This window comes from Dama dama, chromosome 19 (assembly GCF_033118175.1).
Source record: "Dama dama isolate Ldn47 chromosome 19, ASM3311817v1, whole genome shotgun sequence".
NCBI classification, from domain to species: Eukaryota; Metazoa; Chordata; class Mammalia; order Artiodactyla; family Cervidae; genus Dama; species Dama dama.
Genome location: NC_083699.1, coordinates 36,023,580 through 36,043,323, shown reverse-complemented (window position 1 = coordinate 36,043,323; position 19,744 = coordinate 36,023,580). Strand labels below are relative to the sequence as shown.

At 39.0% G+C, this 19,744-nt stretch overlaps 1 protein-coding gene across 5 annotated transcripts in view; it reads right to left on the bottom strand.

The window, feature by feature from the left end:
* YEATS2 (YEATS domain containing 2) overlaps positions 1 to 17,794 on the bottom strand; it is a 100,043-nt gene extending 82,249 nt beyond the window's left edge. For 4 of the 5 annotated variants that reach the window (XR_009696960.1, XM_061166679.1, XM_061166682.1 and 1 more), the window contains exon 1: positions 17,616 to 17,794. The gene's annotated coding sequence lies outside the window, so the exon portion shown is untranslated. Of the gene's footprint in view, positions 1 to 17,419; positions 17,508 to 17,615 lie in introns of those variants that run through there. The other variant, XM_061166680.1, reaches the window with a different exon arrangement.
* Positions 17,795 to 19,744: the final 1,950 nt, after the last annotated feature.

The following is a 19,744-nucleotide window of genomic DNA, read 5'->3' as shown; positions in this document are numbered from 1 at the left end:
TCTATACTTTGAAATAAATGCCAAAATAAAAATAAATTTTTAAAGAAAACTGTGTAATTTAAATACAAAGAAATGATGTAATATAGAGTCACTAGAAATTCTCAGTAAAAGGTTCTCAAAGGTTTACTAAAAGTTCTCAAGCTAGACAAGACGTAGAATCTCTAGAAAGAATCTAGTCCTGGAAACCTGTCTTACAAATACCAAACCATATAAGATAAGGACAACTCTTGAAATTAAATCTGATAAGGTTCTTCAAAACTTTGCTAAATGAGGTACCTTCTCAATATACAGTTCTATGATCTCATGGCATTTGAATCTCATCAGAATTACTGAGTTCTGTGCTTTCACTAAAGATGATTTTTCCTCTCTGATTTAAGAGGGGGGACAGGAGTAGCAATACAATCATTTTCCATCTGCTTCCATACAATGTTCCTAACATGTTAATAATGATTTTGTAATTCTTCAGCCCTGTCCTTTTTATATTTTTCGTTTCAAAAAAAATATCTTCTCCTTGGTAAATAAAACAATCAGTGCTCCTTTATTAAGCATTTGAATGAAAGAATCCATTCTCCCCTATTAACCAAATAAACATTTCAAAAATATCTACAAAAAAAGAAACAGGAGAATGGGTAAACAACTGTAGTATAACTAATGAACTCCTGATCCAACCAACAACAGGAATACATCTCAAAATACTTATGGTAAGTAAAAGATGCCAGACACAAAATTATTATATACACACACATGCAAACAAAAAGATAGCAGCCATGGCAAGATTAATAGCAGAGAGAATAAATTGAGGCAAAAAACATTTAATACAGAAAAGAGTATGTTACTATTAAAAAGACACAATCACAAAGATGTATCAAACTATACATCAAACAACATCATGTCAAGACATACAAAACAAACCAGAAATAAAAGAATTTAAGAAAATCACAATCATAAGAGAATCTGAACATCTCTCTCTCAGAAATTTAGAAGACTGAAAAAAAAAAAAAACAGATAAAAATACAGATGACATACATAATGCAATTTACAAGCCAGACTTTACAACTCTGAACCTAAAGGAATATTCTGTTTGAAATAGCTACAAAAATTCATTAAATTAAATCATGTAAGTCATATGAAGAAATTATTGCAAAATTAGGAAATATTATAACCATATTCTCTGATTTCAATAAAATTAAACGTGACAATAACAAAAACTCACTATGATATGAAAGAAGGAAATTAGAATAACAAACTATTTTTAAATTATCAACAAAAAGAATATATCTAAACCTATAGTCAAAAGGCATCCTTAGAGGGAAAGGACACTCCAGTTTCATTTGTAAATATGCAGAGATACAAAATGAAATCCAGCAGGATATTAAAAGAACAGTTCATCATGACTAGAAAGTTTTATTATCAGCAATAAAGTATTGGGGAGATCCTGAAGCAAGGTGATTTCCACGACATATCTCTAACACTGGACCTTTAGGAATATTTAAATCAATTGACTTTCAGTAATCCAAATACATATCATCCATTTCATAAATTACATTTTGCAAACTAAAAATAGCCAGCTTAAGAGAAGATTTTGTTCTGATATTCAAAGTGGTACTGACAAAAACTCCATCCTGGTTATTCTACACTAGGTTTTATACACAAAACCAAGTACACAGTAGTCTCCCCTTATCTGTAGGGGATACATTTCAAGACCACCAGTGAATGGCTAGAACAGGATAGTACTGAACCCTGCCTTCTGTTCATGTCTGCCACCCACAAATTTAATACCTTTTCCATCTTTAACTCATCTGGTATGGGAAAAAAATAGGTCTTTTTTTTAGACCTGTAACAGCCACAATGTTAACACTGGACCAGAATGGTCGAAAACTGACAGAGGTTGGTTATTAGCACCAAAGTGACGTGAGTCACTCAGTTGATGTGGCCATCCCAATGTGACATGTAAACAGCTGAGCTCAAAAAAACTACTTAGTTATTTAAGCACTACATATTTCAGGTCCAAGACACCTACTTTCCAACTATAAACAAAACTGCTTAAAATACAGAAGTTGCTATATAAGGTCTGTCCCAGGATGGATTCATGACAGAACTCTGTCTCCAATCTTACAAAGTAACAAGAAAAAGAATTCAAGATCAAACAGCTAGTTTAAATTATAGGTGCCCTGCTTCTATCCATTGTATTACTGCAACAATTGGAGAGCTGGCCTGAGGGAGGTTTTACTTTACCCCATCCCTTTGACATACTCCAGACTGAGCCATCTGGAATATTTAGGAGTTTTGAGATACTTACGGTGAATTCTTCTTAAGTGGACAGAAGGTAGGCCATATAACATCCCCGTAACTTCCTTAGAGCCATTTTTGGACAAAAATCATTGGAATTATCTAAAGTGGTAATTCTAACTCATATGACAATTTTTGTTTCAGTTATGAAGCCATAAAAGTTTTCTTTCCAAGAGAAGCCAAAAAAAGGGGATGGGGGAGGGGGGTGTAGATTTGTCTTTAGTCCAGGTTGGAAAGGAAAGGAAGGAACTGAACCAGATCAAGACTGTGTCAAACTCCTAGACACAGTCACTGAGCGTATGTAAATTAAGCCAAGTCTTGCACACTTCACTAAACAGGGATTTTTCACTAGAGCTTTCAAACTGAATAAATCCTATGGGGATAAGTCTCAAGCCTTTCTACTGGGAGCTGAGATTCTAGAAAGAAAACTAGTACCTTAAAACGTAAGACATTTTTTAAAAATTGGTTTTTCTTTAGATAAACACTGCCTAAATCTAGAAAATCTACCTATTTACAAAAATTTATCTATTCATTTTCTGGAATTAGATATAGCAATAGTTGCACAACTTTGTAGGTATACTAAAAAAAATACACTTTAAAATAGTGAATTTTATGGTATGTGAATCAGATCTCAAGAAAGCTATTACCAAAAAAATAACAATGACAAACTTATGATTTATTAACCTTAAACAGAAATCAATTTACAGATTATCCTCCCCCAAATATGCATGTACGTGCTATGTGTGCACTTTCAGGAAAGCAGGACAGTCAGCCAGGGAATCAACATTAGCAAGACCAGAGGCACGGATTGTTAACACTTTAAAATTTAATTTTTTCATCAAATAGTTCAGATATTCAAAAAAGTATAAAATGATCAGTGAGAGGGACACAGGAGGTTCAAAAGTATTAGCGATCTTCTATTTCTTAAGCTCAGTTGTAGCTAAGTATGTATTTGATATCTTATTTGTCTTCTTTAAAACATACCTTCTTATTATATGTGCTCCTTAGCATATATATGATGTATTTCACAATTTTCAAAAATAAGTTTAAAAATAAATTATGTACATATTATGGAATAAATCAGTTCCACTGTAATGTGACATATGCATTCCTAAAAATCATCACACCATAAAATTGCATAATGAAAACCATAAGGGTTATGGGAAAAATGGGTTTTGGCACAACACTCAAAAATTTTGGTAGCAACATTTAATTAAAAAAAAAGATAATCATCTTAACAGACCCATCACAAGCAAGGAAATCGAAACTGTCATCAAAAATCTTCCAGCAAACAAAAGCCCAGGACCAGATGGCTTCACAGCTGAATTCTACCAAAAATTTAGAGAAGAGCTAACACCTATCTTACTCAAACTCTTCCAGAAAATTGCAGAAGAAGGTAAGCTTCCAAACTCATTCTATGAGGCCACCATCACCCTAATTCCAAAACCAGACAAAGATGCCACAAAAAAAGAAAACTACAGGCCAATATCACTGATGAACATAGATGCAAAAATCCTTAACAAAATTCTAGCAAACAGAATCCAACAACATATTAAAAAAATCATACACCATGACCAAGTGGGCTTTATCCCAGGAATGCAAGGATTCTTTAATATCCGCAAATCAATCAATGTAATACACCACATTAACAAATTGAAAGATAAAAACCATATGATTATCTCAATAGATGCAGAGAAAGCCTTTGACAAAATTCAACACTCATTTATGATTAAAACTCTCCAAAAAGCAGGAATAGAAGGAACATACCTCAACATAATAAAAGCTATATATGACAAACCCACAGCAAGCATCACCCTCAATGGTGAAAAATTGAAGGCATTTCCCCTGAAATCAGGAACAAGACAAGGGTGCCCACTCTCACCACTACTATTCAACATAGTGTTGGAAGTGCTGGCCACAGCAATCAGAGCAGAAAAAGAAGTAAAAGGAATCCAGATAGGAAAAGAAGAAGTAAAACTCTCACTGTTTGCAGATGACATGATCCTCTACATAGAAAACCCTAAAGATTCTACCAGAAAATTACTAGAGCTAATCAATGAATATAGTAAAGTTGCAGGATATAAAATTAACACACAGAAATCCCTTGCATTCCTATATACTAACAATGAAAAAACAGACAGAGAAATTAAGGAAACAATACCATTCACCATTGCAACAAAAAGAATAAAATACTTAGGAGTATATCTACCTAAAGAAACAAAGGACCTATACATAGAAAACTATAAAACACTGATGAAAGAAATCAAAGAGGACACAAACAGATGGAGAAACATACCGTGTTCATGGATTGGAAGAATTAATATTGTCAAAATGGCTATTCTACCCAAAGCAGTCTATAGATTCAATGCAATCCCTATCAAGCTACCAACGGTATTTTTCACAGAACTAGACCGAAGAATTTCACAATTTGTATGGAAATACAAAAAACCTCGAATAGCCAAAGTAATCTTGAGAAAGAAGAATGGAACTGGAGGAATCAACCTGCCTGACTTCAGACTCTACTACAAAGCCACAGTCATCAAGACAGTATGGTACTGGCACAAAGACAGAAATATAGATCAATGGAACAGAATAGAAAGCCCAGAGATAAATCCACGAACCTATGGACACCTTATCTTTGACAAAGGAGGCAAGGATATACAATGGAAAAAAGACAACCTCTTTAACAAGTGGTGCTGGGAAAACTGGTCAACCACTTGTAAAAGAATGAAACTAGAACACTTTCTAACACCATACACAAAAATAAACTCAAAATGGATTAAAGATCTAAATGTAAGACCAGAAACTATAAAACTCCTAGAGGAGAACATAGGCAAAACACTCTCCGACATAAATCAAAGCAAGATCCTCTATGACCCACCTCCCAGAATATTGGAAATAAAAGCAAAACTAAACAAATGGGACCTAATGAAACTTAAAAAAGCTTTTGCACTACAAAGGAAACTATAAGTAAGGTGAAAAGACAGCCCTCAGATTGGGAGAAAATAATAGCAAATGAAGAAACAGACAAAGGATTAATCTCAAAACTATACAAGCAACTCCTGCAGCTCAATTCCAGAAAAATAAATGACCCAATCAAAAAATGGGCCAAAGAACTAAACAGACAGTTCTCCAAAGAAGACATACAGATGGCTAACAAACACATGAAAAGATGCTCAACATCACTCATTATTAGAGAAATGCAAATCAAAACCACAATGAGGTACCATTACACGCCAGCCAGGATGGCTGCTATCCAAAAGTCTACAAGCAATAAATGCTGGAGAGGGTGTGGAGAAAAGGGAACCCTCTTACACTGTTGGTGGGAATGCAAACTAGTACAGCCGCTATGGAAAACAGTGTGGAGATTTCTTAAAAAACTGGACATAGAACTGCCATATGACCCAGCAATCCCACTTCTGGGCATACACACTGAGGAAACCAGATCTGAAAGAGACACGTGCACCCCAATGTTCATCGCAGCACTGTTTATAATAGCCAGGACATGGAAGCAACCTAGATGCCCATCAGCAGATGAATGGATAAGGAAGCTGTGGTACATATACACCATGGAATATTACTCAGCCATTAAAAAGAATTCATTTGAACCAGTCCTAATGAGATGGATGAAGCGGGAGCCCATTATACAGAGTGAAGTAAGCCAGAAAGATAAAGAACATTACAGCATACTGACACATGTATATGGAATTTAGAAAGGTGATAACGATAACCCTATATGCAGAACAGAAAAAGAGACACAGAAATACAGAACAGACTTTTGAACTTTGTGGGAGAATGTGAGGGTGGGATATTTCAAAAGAACAGCATGTATACTATCTATGGTGAAACAGATCACCAGCCCAGGTGGGATGCACGAGACAAGTGCTCCGGCCTGGTGCACTGGGAAGACCCAGAGGAATCGGGTGGAGAGGGAGGTGGGAGGGGGGATCGGGATTGGGAATACATGTAAATCCATGGTTGATTCATATCAATGTATGACAAAACCCACTGGAAAAAAATAATAATAATAATAAAAAAAAAAATTAAAAAAAAAAAAAAGATAATCAAATAAAAAGGGAATCTAAAAAAATGGCAGCAGTTTTACACATTAAATGGGTTAAGAAATATATAAATGCTGCAATATGACACTTTACCTTATGAAATTAAGTTTTACTTGTGGAAGTGAGCATTGAAAGGTTACAGCTTATAAGTTACCATGAAGTGGTAGCAGGCTAATCTGAAATCAACAGAAAACTTTAATAATACCAGATGAGGATAGGTGTGGCTCATAACACATAAGTAAACTGAGGCTGCTGGAGGATATCTAAGGTGTGTACCTAGAAGGGGATCTGCATATTTCTGCTGCGGTTCAGCTCAGGAGGGTGCACTTTTTTGCATTTACCTAGCATTTCCTGCAGATGAGACACAAAAATATGAAATGTGAAATCCACATTATACTCAAATAGTTCCCTAACCTATCAACTGCATTAAAACAAACTCATGTTTTCTTCTTTCTTTTTTTAAAAAATATTTATTTATTTTTGGATGCACTGGATCTTCATTGCTGCTTTGTGTGGGCTTTCTCCAGTTACAGTAAGCAGGGCCTCCTCTTCAATGTGGTGCGTGGGCTTCTCATTGTGGTGGCTCTTCTTGTTGCAGAGCACAGACACTAGAGCATGCAGGTTTCAGCAATTGCAGCTCGAGGGCTCAGTTGCTCTGTGGCACGTGGAATCTTCCCAGACCAGGGATTGAACCCGTGGTCCCCTGCACTGGCAGATTCTTATCAACTGCACCACCGGGAAAGTCCAAATTTGTGTTTTCTTATAGCAAAACTGTTTGGCAACGTAGCCATTAAAATGAATGTGCTGATACGGAAATACTTCTAAAATACACTGTAAAGTGAAAGAAACCAAGGTGCAAATGGTTTGTATACTTTCTTTCTATGTAAACTAGAAGAAAGAGCAGAGTGATCCCCCCTACCCCCACAAATGCTGGTAGATGGTGTATAGATTTTCCTAGAAAAAAGGATAAAAAATGAACAACAATAGTTGCCTCTGGGCAGTCGTTGTGCTTTTCATTTTACTCCTGACTACAATGTCTGAATTTTCTAACCGTGTACATGCATTATTTAGGGGGAGGAAAATACCAAAAGGACTAACCTGGGAGATGGATTATGGGTGTCTTTATGCCTTTTTCTGTTTTCTTGTTACTTCTCTGTATGTTGAAAAGACAAAACTACAGATAATGAAGAAAAAAAACTACAGAGAATGTGAAACATCTGGAACTTTCATTCACTGGTAGTGGGAAGGTAAAAATGGTAAAACTACTCTGGAAAACAGTTTGGCAGTTTGTAGCTAAATCGCTAAAGAACATGCCTGCAATGCAGGAGGACCCAGGTTCAATTCCTGGGTTGGGAAGATCCCCTGGAGAAGGAAATGGCAACCTACTCCAGTATTTTTGCCTGGAGAATCCCAGGAACAGAGGAGCCTGGCAGGCTACGGGGTCACAAGTCCATGAGGTCACAAGAGTCAGACGCAACTTAGTGACTAAACCACCATATGACCCAACCATTCCACTCCTAGGTATTACCCAAGAGAAATAAAAGCTCATGTCCATACAAAAACAAATGTTCACAGCAATTTTATTTGTAACAGCCAAAAACTAGAAACAACCCAAATGTCCATTAAAAGGTGAATGGATAAACAAATTGCGACACATCCATACAATATATTCATCAGTAAAAAAGAATTAACTGCTACATGCAACACAACACGAATTAATCTCAAAACGATATCGAGGAAAAGAAGCAAGCTTAAGAAAAAAGAATATACTACAATGATAACATTTTTACAAAATGCAAACGAGTCTATAATGACAGAAACCTGGTCAGTGGTTGTCCTGGTATGAGGAAACAATGGGGAAGGGAGAAAGAAGGATCATGAAGGGACGAGAAAAAATTGGGGGACAATGCATATGTTTACTATCTTGACTGTGGTGATGTTTTCACAGATGCATAAATATATCAAAACTTATCATGTCATACAGTTTATATGTGTGCAGTTTGTGGTATGCCAACTGTCCCTCAATGAAGCTATTTAAACACACACAAATATTAAATATAGGCTGTCAAAAAATGTATAAAGAATACAGTGTGAACCCTCACACATTGTTGGTGGAAATGTAAAATAGTGCAGCTGCTGTGGAAAAGTTTGGCAGTTCCTCAAAAAGTTAAACACAGTATTACTATGTGACCTAGCAACTCCACACCTAGGTAAATATACAACAGAACTGAAAACATATGTCCATACAAAAACTTGTATGTGTGTGAATGTTCACAACAACATTATTCATAACAGTGAAAAAAAAAATGGAAGCAACTTAAATGTCTATCCTTTGATGACTGGATAAACAAAATGTGTAACAGTCATACAATGGATTTTTAAGCAATAAAAAAGGATGAAGTACTGACACAGATCAACTCTGAATATACCATGCTAATTAAATGAAAGAAGCCAAATACAAAAGACCACATTTATTTGATTATAAGATTGATGCAAAAGTAATTGTGGTTTTTCATTGTTGAATTTTGCCATTGGATACTGGAATACATTCTTAAATAAATGTGGTTATGTTATCCATCATTTTAATATGCATTTCTCACTTTATGTTTTTTTTTTAGCTAATAACTTATTACTGTGTATTTTCTATTTATTTTAGACTATGGTAATGATGATAGACAAAAAGCAAATTCAAGTGATTTTCTTATTCATGTTCAAAATAGGTCATAATGTAGTGCAGACAGCTCACAACATCAACAATGCATTTGGTCCAGGAATTGCCAACAAATGTACAGTGCAGTGGTGGTTCAAGAAGTTTTGCAAAGGAAATGAGAGCCTTGAAGATTAGGAGTATAGTGGCCAGCCATCAGAAACTGACAATGACCAACTGAGAGCAATCAAAGCTGATCCTCTTACAACTACACAAGTTGTTGACAAAGAATTCAATGTCAACCATTCTACAGTCATTCAGCGTTTGAAGCAAACTGGAAAGGTGAAAAAGCTCAGTAAGTGGGTGTCTCATGAGCTGACCAAAAATCAAAAAAACTTGATTTTCAAGTGTCGTCTTCTCTTATTCTATACAACAACAACAAACCATTTCTCAATCGGATTGTGATATGCGACAAAAAGTGAATTTTATTCGACAACTGGCAATGACTAGTTCAGTGGCTGGATCAAGAAAAGCAGCTCCAAAGCCAAACTTGCACCAAAAAAAGGTCATGGTCACTGGTGGTCTGCAGCCCATCTGATCCACTACAGCTTTCTGAACCCAGCGAAACTATTACGTCTGAGAAGTAACGCTCAGCACATCAATGAGATGCACCTGAAAACTGCAATCCCTGAACCAACAATGGTCAACAGAAATGGCCCAATTCTTTTCCATGACAATGCCTGACCACACGTTGCATGACCAACTCTTCAAAAGTTGAACCAATTGAGCTACGAAGTTTTGCCTCATCTGCCATATTCACCTGACCTCTAACCAACTGACTACCACTCTTCTTCAAGCATCTTGACAAGTTTTTGCAGGGAAAATGTTTCCACAACCAGGAGGAGGCAAAAAATGCTTTCCAAGAGTTCATCAAATCACAAAGAACAGATTTTTTAATTTATTTTAATTGGAGGCTAATTATTTTACAATATTGTGGTGGGTTTTGCCACACGTTGACATGAATCAGCCATGGGTATACATGTGTCCCCCAGTCCCGAGCCTCCCTCCCCATTCCACCCCTCTGGGTTGTCCCAGTGCACCAGCTTTGAGTGCCCTTTTTCATGCATTGAATTTGGATTGGTCATCTATTTCACATATGGTAATATATATGTTTCAATGCTATTCTCTCAAATTATCCCACCCTAGCCTTCTCACAGTCCAAAAGTCTGTTCCCAAAGAACAGATTTTTACACTACAGGAATAAGCCAACTTATTTCTCACTGGCAAAAGTGTGTTGACTATAATGGTTCCTATTTAGCCTTGATTCAAATTCACAGTCCGAAAGTGCAATTATGTTTGCACCAATCCAATATTTCCAGGAAATACCCAGAAACAGGCAAATCCCTAGACACAGAAAATGGCTGCCAGGGGAGGAGGGGTGGAAGGAACCGGGACTGACTGCAAATAGGTATGGGGCTTCTTCCTGGAATCAGGAAAATGCTATGGAATTAGATAATAGTAATGGTTGCACAGGCCTGCCCAGGTGGCTCAGTAGTAAAGAAATTGTATGCCAATGTAGGAGACACAAGTTCAATCCCTGGGTCAGGAAGGTCCCCTGGAGGAGAAAATGGCAACCCACTCCAGTATTCTTGCCTGGAAGATCCCCTGGACAAAGGCCTGGCAAGCTATAGTCCAATGTGAATTACATCTCAATAAAAAAGGGTATATACTCTCCAATAAACTAATTAAAAAACAAAATAGATAACAATCACTAATGTATGCACAATTCTGTAAATAAAACATTACAGATAAAGTTTAAGGCCCTGCCTGCTCAGCATTCTGGTCACCATCAGCCTTCATTACCACCACAGAACAGGTCTCTCCCCACACTTACCCCAAACTCACTCTTGAGATCAACAGAATAAACAATCCTTGGTTAGTAGAACTAGTTCTTCTACCTCTCCTTGTCTGTAGTCATCAAAGTTCACATGCCTGAACTTCTCCTTATTACCTTCCAACAGGTTCATGTTTCATCTCTACCTTCTCTACACTTACTGAAATGCTATTCATCCTTCATTTCATCTATGAAGTGCACCCCAGCCTTCAAGAAACTTTTTCTTCCTAACTCCCATTCAACAGATACTATAGAAACAATCTGCTGCATAAGTCTTACTTTCTATAAAGGAAAAGTGCACCGAACCTGACTCTCACCCTCCATTCAACAGCAGTGTAGAAAACAGGCTGAAACGGGGGCAGGTTTAAAGGCAGAGAGGTTGGGGCCAATTTAAGGAGATGGCAGTGAAGAATTCTATTCTCTATGACTGAATGAAAAGAGAGAAGAGGATCAAGTATTTCTGAGAATCTATCCTAAGGAAAGACTCTCAAGCCTGGTGACACACATACATGGGATGTTCTTACAGATTTAAAACTTAAAAGTATTAAGTATTAGTTCTCCTCTATCTGTATATTTTATAATTAAAAAAACTGGAAATAGTCCATAGCAAATTATAGTGTATTCACTGACTGAATATAAGGGAATTTTAATATGGGGGGATATGACCTTATATGTAGAAAGCTCTAAAGATGCTACCAAAAAACTTAGAATAAATGAACAGCAAAAAGCAAGATACCAAGTCAACACATAAAAATCAGTTACATTTCTATATACAAATAATCAACAACTGAAAAAGAAATTATAATATGTTCCATTTATAAAAGCATCAAAAAGGATAAAATACTTAGAATTAACCAAGAAAATAAACTTACACAATGAAAACTACAAAATATTGCTTAAAGAAATTAAACAAGACAAATAAATGGTAACACACTTTATTTTCATGGATTGGAAGACTAATGTTATTAGTCAATACTACCCAAAGCCATCTACAAATTCAATGCAATCCCTATCAAAATTTCAAAGACATTTTTTGCGAAAACAGAAAAACTCACACTAAAATTTATATGTAATCTCAAGGGACCCTAAATAATCAAAACAATTTTGAAAAAGAACAAAACTGGGAGTCCTCACTGGAGGACTCGCATTTCCGGATTCCAAAACTTAACAGAAGCCACAGTGTGGTACCCAAAACAATATGGTATTAGCATAAAAACAGATATATAAACAGATGGAATAAAATACAGAGCCCAGCATAAACTCTTGCATATATGGTCAAATGATTTCTGACTCGGGTGCCAAGACCATTCAGTCGGGGGAAAAAAGGCTTTTCAATAAATATTGCTAGGAAAACTGGACATTTATATGCAAAAAAAAAAAAGAGAGACGTTGGACCCTTTACTAATGCCTCAATTAACAAAAATTAACTCGAAATGGATCAAAGACCTAAATACAAAGCTTGATTTAAAATGGATAAAAGAATTTGAATTGACATTTCTGCAAAGATATACAAATGGCCAATAAGCACATGAAAAGATACTCAACATCACTAATATCAGGGAAGTGCAAATCAAAAACATAGAGATTATCACCTAACACCATTAGGATGGCTACTATCAAAAATAAATAAATGGAAAATAAATAAAACCCACCAGAAAAGTGTTGGCAAGAATGTGAAGAAATTGGAACCCTTGTGCACTGCTGGTGGAAATACAAAATGGGGCAGCTACTATGGAAAACAGTGAGGAGGTTCTTCAAAATATTAAAAACAGAATTACTGTATGATCCAGCAATCCCACTTCCAGGTAAATAGCCCATAAAACTGAAAGCAGGGACTCAAACAGGTATCTATGCACCCATGTTCCTAGGAGTATTATTCACAAGAGCCAAAAGATGGAAACAAGTTCATTAATAGATGAATAGATAAAATGTGGTACATACAGACGTACATATGGCTCCTTCATGGATCACAGCCTTGTCATGACAAAGGGGAAAGGTCAATTTTCATTCCAATCCCAAAGAAGGGCAATGCCAAAGAATGTTCAAACTACCTCACAACTGCGCTCATTTCACATGCTAGCAAGGTAATGCTCAAAATCCTTCAGGCTAGGCTTCAACAAGATGTGAACTGAGAACTTCCAGATGTACAAGCTGGATTTAGAAAAGGCAGAGGAACCAGAGATCAAATTGCCAACATTCCGTTGGATCATGGAGAAAGCAAGGGAGTTCCAGAAAAACATTTACTTCTGCTTCATCAACTAAACAAAAGTCTTTGTGTGGCTCACAACAAACTGTGGAAAATTCTTAAAGAGATAGGAGTACCAGACCACCCTACCCGTCTCCTGAGAAACCTGTATGCAGGTCAAGAAGTAAAAGTTAGCACTGGACATGGAACAATGGACTGGTTCAAAATTAGGAAACAAGTACGACAAATCTGTATATTGTCACCCTGCTTATTTAACGTATAGACAGAGTACATTATGTGAAATGCCAGGCTGGATGAATCACAAGCAGGAATAATCAAGATTACTAGAAGAAATATCAACAACCTCAGATATGCAGATTATACCACTCTAATGGTATGGAACTAATGAAGAGGAACTAAAGAGCCTCTTGATGGGGTAAAAGAGAAGAGTGAAAAAGCTGGCTTGAAACTCAACATTCAAAAAAATAAGAATCTGGTCCTGTCACTTCATGGCAAACAGAAGGGGGGAAGAGTGGAAGCAATGACAGACTTTATTTTCTTGGGTTCCAAAATCACTGCGGATGGCAACGGCAGCCATGAAATGAAAAGACGCCTGCTCCTTGGAAGGAAAGCTCTGACAAACTGAGACAGCATGTTAAAAAGCAGAGACATCACTTTGCCAACAAAGGTCCACATAGTTAAAGCTATCGTTTTTCCAGCAGTCATGTACGGATGTGAGAGTTCGGTAAGAAAGAAGGCTGAGCCGAAGAACTGATAATTTTGAACTGTGGTGCTGGAGAAGACACTTTAGAGTCCCTTAGACTCTAAGGAAATCAAACCAGTCAATCCTAAAGGAAATCAATTCTGAATATTCATTGGAAGAACTGATGCTGAAGCTCCAATACTTTGGCCACCAAAGACCCGGATGGTGGGAAAGACTGAAGGAGAAAGGAGAAGGGGGCGGCAGAAGATGAGATAATCATATAGTATCAAGGACTCAACTGACAAGAATTTCAGCAAACTCTAGGAGATAGTCAGGGGGCTTCCCAGGTGGCACAGTGGTAAAGAACCCACCTGCCAATGCAGGAGATGCAAGAGAGAGGGTTTGATCCCGGGGTTGGGAAGATTCCCTAGAGTAGGAAATGGCAACCTACTGCAGTATTCTTTCTGTGATAATCCCATGGACACAGGAGCCCGTCAGGCTACAGTTCATGGGGTCTCAGAGTCAGACACGACTGAACAGTAAGAACAAGCATACAGACACTGGAATATTATCTAGCCTTAAAAAGGAATGAAATCCAGACATAAGCTACAACATGGATGAACCTTCAGGACATTATGCTAAGTAAAATAAACTTGTCACAAAAAGACAAATACTGTTTGATTCCACTTATATGAGATATTCAGAGTAGTCAATAACACAGAGACAGAAAGCTGAATGGTGACTGCCATAGGCTAGGGGTGAGGGGGAAATGAGAAGTTATTGTTTAGTGGGTACAGAGTTTCAGTTTTACAAGATGAAAAGAGCTGTGGAGATCTATGGTGGTAATGGCTGCACAATGGTATGAATGTATTTAATACCAGTGAAAAATGGTTATGGTGGTAAATTTTATGTTGGGTATTTTACTACAATTGAAAAAATGTATACATAAAAGTTAAATGGTTAAGTATGGTTTTTCCACTAATAACTATGTTCTTCCTGATGGAGTACAGATAATAAATTCATTTATTCTGGGGGAGACACATAAGGGGGACAATTCTGTAAGCTCTACACCAGGCTACATATTTTTAGAATCTACAGAGCTTCTGATAATTAGAAAATCAATTAGAAAATGACAAGCACAAATAAAAAGATGCACAGAGGACAGGAAGAGAAATTCACAAATGGCCAATAAAAGTGAAAAAATGTTCAAACATACTAGTAATAAAGGAATGAAACATGAAACAAGACACCATTTTCAACTATCAAATTTAGTTTGGGGAGAGATGAAAATAAGGTGTGTTGAACAAGGGACACTTGCTCCTAATTGACGCTCACTGTCTTCTCTTCCTCACTCCCATTCAATTACTTCCATCTGTTTCCACCTCCAACTTCCAGTTTGGTTAGTAACACCAATGACCAAACTAATAACCTCTGTGTTGCCAAATCCAAGTGAGCACCTCATTAAACATCTCAGAAGCACTGAGGAACCAAGACTCTGTGGACCAGAAATTTATTTCTCATGGCTCCCATGATACTAGTTTTCTGCTTTTTCTCCTACCTCACTGGCTATTCCTTCTGTCCTGTGCTCAATCTTCTTCCTCTATGATCTTCAAGCATTAGAATGCCTGAGCCTTACTCAATTATTCACTTTTCTATATAGTTTTTACCTAAGTGCTCTCTCAGTTCAGCTGCTCAGTCGTATCCGACTCATTGTGACCCCATGAACTGCAGCACGCCAGGCCTCCCTGTCTATCACCAACTCCCGGAGTTCATACAAACTCATGTCCACCAAGTCGGTGATCTCATCCTCTGTTGTCCCCTTCTCCCACATTCAATCTTTCCCACCATCAGGGTCTTTTCAAATGAGTGAGTTCTTCACATCAGGTGGCCAAAGTATTGTGGAGTTTCGGCTTCAACATCAGTCCTTCCAATAAACACCCAGGACTGATCTCCTTTAGGATGGACTGGTTGGATCTCCTTGCAGTCCAAGGGACTCTCAAGGGTCTTCTCCAACACCACAGTTCAAAAGCATCAATTCTAAGGCGCTCAGCTTTCTTTATAGTCCAACTCTCACATCCATACACGACTCCTGGAAAAACCATAGCTTTAACTAGACGGACCTTTGTTGGCAAAGTAATGTTTCTGCTTTTTAACATGCTGTCTAGGTTGGTCATAACTTTTCTTCCAAGGAGTAAGTGTCTTTTAATTTCATGGCTGCAGTCACCATCTGCAGTGATTTTGGAACCCCAAAAAATTGTCTGCCACTGTTTCCCCATCTATTTGCCATAAAGTGCTCTCAGGTGATCTCATAACTTTGAATATCATCTATATACTGAGTACTCCCAAATTTTTATCTCCAACTCTAGGCTCTGTTCTGGAAGCTCCAAACCTTTACATCCAACTGCCTCCTCAATATACCGACCTCATATCTAACATACATTTCAAATATAATACACCCAAAACAGAACTCATGATTTCTTCCACCTCAAACTGCTCTCTTCCATTCTTCTCAGTTGAATGCTGCCATCTACTCGAAGTTGCTCAAAACAAGTATCAAAAAGCAGAGTTCTCCCTTTCCCTTACCAATTCATTTCCAAGTCCTGTTGATTCTACTTCCAAAATATCTGTTAATCTTTCTACTCTCCTCCATCTCCAAACCATGGACCTAGTCCAAAGTACTGTAAACTAACCGACCTTCCAGCTTCCACTCTTGCTCTCTTCCTCCACACAGCAGTCAGATTATGCTTTCCTTCTTAAAACCTTCAAAGAATTCTCATAAAAATGAAATTCCTAAGAACAGCTTCACCTGCTCCTATCTTTGAAAGAACATCCACAACCGAAAATACAATGATAATAACTCCACACAATAAAACTATAGGTACCTTTCCTCATTTTTCTTTTCCCTATTTTTAAATTTTTCTATGAATGCCTGCTCCTTGCTCATTAAGAAAGTAAATTATATTGCTAAATAGTACATAACATTACATTGCATTTTAACATGTAAACGAGAAAAGGGAATGCAAAATGGTAGTTAAAACTCGGTAACACTTACAAGCTTAAAAGAAAATACAAGCAAACATCAAAATTCTAAGAATGAGGAGCCAGGGTTGTAGAATTACTGGTGATATTTTCTTCCACTTCTATTTTTTTTTTAAACATAATTACACTCATTAAAAAAAAAAAAAAAAGACTATGAGATAAACCTGTCTTCTGCAATCTGGCCACAACCCACCAAACCAGCCTTTCTTTTTCCCAAGTACTCATTTTCCCAAGCTTTTCACCCCAACCCCGCGCTGTCTCATAGCTCTGATGCTTTAACGCGGGCACCAACCCTGGAATATCCTCCACCTTTCTAAATCCTACTCATCCTTCAAGGCGGAGAGGAACGATAGGGAAGGTGACAGGTTGGAGGAAGATTCCAGGATTCTTGCTGATAAATTCACAACTTGCCGGTGCTGGGGCCAAATTTCGTCGCCAATCCCACTGCAGGCCACCAGGTTTAACATCCTAAAAGCTCCCGCCACTGGGGCCCAGGGAATCCATATCCTCTCAGAAAGCGCGGTGCCCCTCAGAAAGAACACCCCCTCACACCCATATTCCGGGTTCCCGCTGCGGAGACTCCCCAGACACACACACTCACCCTGGACCCAGTTTCCTCCTCCGGGGCCTCTCCCCTCCACAGTTACTCGCCCCCTCCCTTCCCTCAGCCAGGGGGCCGGCGCCTCAGGCGGGGTGGGGGAGGGGCGCGCACGTGCCCGCGCCGCCCCCGCCCAGACAATGCCCGGGAGAGCGGAGCGCGCGCCCGGCGGTCCCATCTCGCTCCCGCCAACACTCACCCTCTTTCTGGGTCTCCGGCTGAAGCGCAGACACCGCCGGGTGCCGCGAGAGGGCACGGGGGAGGCGAGGAAGCGGGCCGAGCCCCGCAAAGCCGCCCCACCACGAGGCCCCAGCGACCCCGAAGCCCGCGGAAGCACACGGCTCGGCGGCGCCCGCCGGGCCCGTTTGGCCCGGACGTCAGCACCAGGGACGGGGCGGGGCGCGCGCCGCGGCGGCGGCGGCGACGCGCGAGGTTCCGGGGGCGGAGCTCGAGAGGTTGTGGGCGGGGGGACAAAGCTCGCAAGGTTGTGGGCGGAGCCGGGGCCGGGGCCGGGGCGGGAGCTGGGCTGGGGCTGTGCCAGACTCTCACCGTGACCTGCACTGCCCTTCTGCCTGGGGAGAATGGGCGTTTGTTCTGGTGAAGGCACCATCATATATAATTTTCTCCTTAGAGAAAGGAAGCAAGTTGCAGCCCCAAGAAAATATTCTGCCGGCATTTATGAAGCTTCCACAGCAAAGAAAACAGTAGCTATGATTTTCGTGTGTGTAATCGTATACCAAGCTTTGTGCTAGGTTAGGGATACATATAACTATAGTTATTACTAACCTGTTTTACAGATGCAGAAACGAAGGCTCAGAAAGGCTGGATCTTATCTAGGTCATGAAACTAGTGAGTAACAGTCCATCAAGTACTGTTTTCCACCTAAACATCTCTTGAGCTCATCCTTCCCTTTCCTTCTTCCTCTGCCCCAGTACAGCAAATCCCACATCTATCTGCCCAAGTCTGCTATAGCCTCACGTCTGGTCTCCAGGGATCTATTTCTGTCCCCCTTCAATATGTTTTCTTCACTAGGTAAAGATTGACCATTGAAATTACCAAGGTTTAAAGGGTAAAATGTTACCCTTTACATTTTTTTTTCAGTTTACATATATGTTATCAACTTTTTGGATGTGTTTGATGTCTAGTAAAAACGTTTTAAAGGATTTACTCCTATATTGTCAATAGCAAGCCCAGTGCATTACACATAGTATGCAGTCAAAATGTATTTGTGAATAAATGAATAGTGGGGCCAGGAACTTACTCCAAAGCCCTGCATAATAAGGGAATACAGGGATTTATAAAATGTCATTGTTGGCCTCCTGATCTTAATGTCTATTTAGGGTAAAGGCAGATTAAAAATATTTGTTCAAGACTTCTCTTGTGGTCCAGTGGCTAAGACTCCGCACTCCCAATGCTGGGGGCCTGGGTTCCATCACTGGTCAGGGAACTAGATCCCACATGCTGCAGCTAAGAGTTTATGTGCCACAACTAAGAACTGGTGCAGCCAAATTAATAAATATCTTTTAAAAGAAAGCAATATTTGTTTAGCACATTTTTTGTGTATTTCTATTCTATGTCCTGGCACTAGGTTAGATACTGCAGATCGTAAATGAACAAAACAGTTTCTGCCCTTGTGAGATTGACTGTCAATCTAATCTGAAAAGCCAGGAAAGAACTCACTTAGCCTTACGCTAAAACCCAAAAGAGAATGGGAATTGGGAGATAAAAATAAATTTCACAGAGAAAGAGAGAGGATAAGTGGTCAGCATGGACATATCTATATTTTCCTACTTTGGGGATCTAACCCTGAGGCAGGAGATTAGAAATATCCAGCTAAGTGTGAAGGAATCTTGAAGCCCACTGCCTCTGGCCCAGCTTGGAAGGCTGCCCAATTCTGGCAGAAGTCTCACATTGATCAGGGCTTAGGAAAAGACAGCTGCGTTAGAGAGAATAAGGAATCTGAAATGGTGCTGCTGCATGTCCACAATTTGCAGACGGTGTGTCAGAAACCCAGACTTCTCTTATGCCTTCTGCCAGGCAAGAAGAAAGTAGCATGAGAACCATGCAGGTAATGGCTGGAGAATGTGGCTAAGACCCCCAAGGATGGGCAAAGCTGAAAACCCCAACAAGAGGTGAAGTGCTCCCAGTCAGCTGATGAGAGGAGCAGGGATGGGAAGGTGAGACATAAGAGTCTCAAGGTACTAAAGCAACAGATTATGAGTTGACAGTCAACAACCTCAGCAGCTGACACGGGCCCTGGTGACCAGGTATGATTAGGGACATGGCTGCGAGGGACAATGAGGACCTAGGCTATAGCTCACAGCTCTG